A 1469-nucleotide genomic window follows, 5' to 3' on the forward strand; every position below is an offset into this window, starting at 1 on the left:
GATAGAGCTCCCATAGAATGGTTCTCTACTTGGGAAGGGATTGCTACTTAGCTGCACCATAATTGTGTCTTTAGAAGGTTATTCTGTCATTTGTCAAGACAGATACTTCAGGGTGTTGAGGGACATGGTAAAACACAGCGAATGCCATAAGCATGGCCCCATTACTGCACTTAATTTGCCTCCAAAGTGAGTCCCGGTGTCTGATGTTTTCTGTTTGGTGGTACCGTATTGGTGGCTGTTAGTTTTGGAAAAATGTTTGCATGTAGGGAAGGCAAAACCATATCCAGAATAAATTTCAATTCTAGTAAGAATACATTTCTACCCTTTCCTAGAAGGAAGTGTTCCTATGTAAACAAGTTGCCACCAAGTTGCTGGTTGATATTCTGGAGGAATGGTGCTGTATTCCGGAACCATTGTTGGTCTCTGCTGCTGATAGATTGGACCCTCAGAAGTGAAAGCAGTCAAGCAGCCCTTGATGCACTGAAGTAAGTCCATGCTGCTGAGCCCACAAATAACTTTCAAATGGGCCACCATTGATATTTTATTCATGAGCCCATTGAGCAGTGGCAGGAGTTTAGATCATGGGCATTTGAGCTACCTCTTACTGTAAAGTACTTATATCTTAAGTTCCTATTCTAACTTGATCTTCTTTATATCAGTTTCATTTAATAATGGACTTCTGCTTGGCACATCCAACTGTATGATGCTATGGGTCTTACAACACCAAGTTCATGATGGGAAGCTCAGTCCCATAGTGTTTTGGTGGTTCATGGTAAGGTATTAGGACTCTATGGGAACCCAGTAACATGTCAAAAGCTGTCTTTGAAAAAGGAGCATAGATCCCATGAAGGATGACAGGGATTTGTTACACTATGATTCACTAATAGGGCCCTGTCACAAACTCCAAACTCCATCACTATCTGCCCAGGACACTGCAAGCACCATTGGATCATGTGGCCTAGTGATCAGAGATGCTCGCTATAGAGCATAATTAACCTGCTGTCGAGCCTTTTGTTGTTATTCTGGGCACCATCAAAACTAGCAGTGTTATCAATCACTTGATAAATAAGCTTAAGTAGCACATCCAAACTAACTCCAAAATCCAAAGTGGCCCACAAAGTGTTGTGCCTCCTTTACAGATGTATTTACAAATACAATAGCTTTTCCTTTCATTTCTTTAGAAACACTCTTGGTGCCTGTGGTAGTTACATAATCTGTAGTCGATTTGAGACTGAAGAGTGAAGAGGTGGCCTGTCAATCAGGTCACAGCTTGATGACCTCATTTGAAGGTTCTAAGGAGATAAATAGCTCACTGGAGGTGTGATACATGCTCACTCTATGTATGGCATTCCTTCAGACAAGACACATGGAGCTACTCTAGAGCCCTGGAGCTGAAGGATCCACATGTAGACCCCTGCCAGCACTGAGATACTTCCACTGCCACTGGATCTCAAGACTTTCCACCCACT

Source organism: Echinops telfairi, unplaced genomic scaffold, assembly GCF_000313985.2.
Source record: "Echinops telfairi isolate 266 unplaced genomic scaffold, ASM31398v2 ScPeMD7_2;HRSCAF=8, whole genome shotgun sequence".
Lineage (NCBI taxonomy): Eukaryota > Metazoa > Chordata > Mammalia > Afrosoricida > Tenrecidae > Echinops > Echinops telfairi.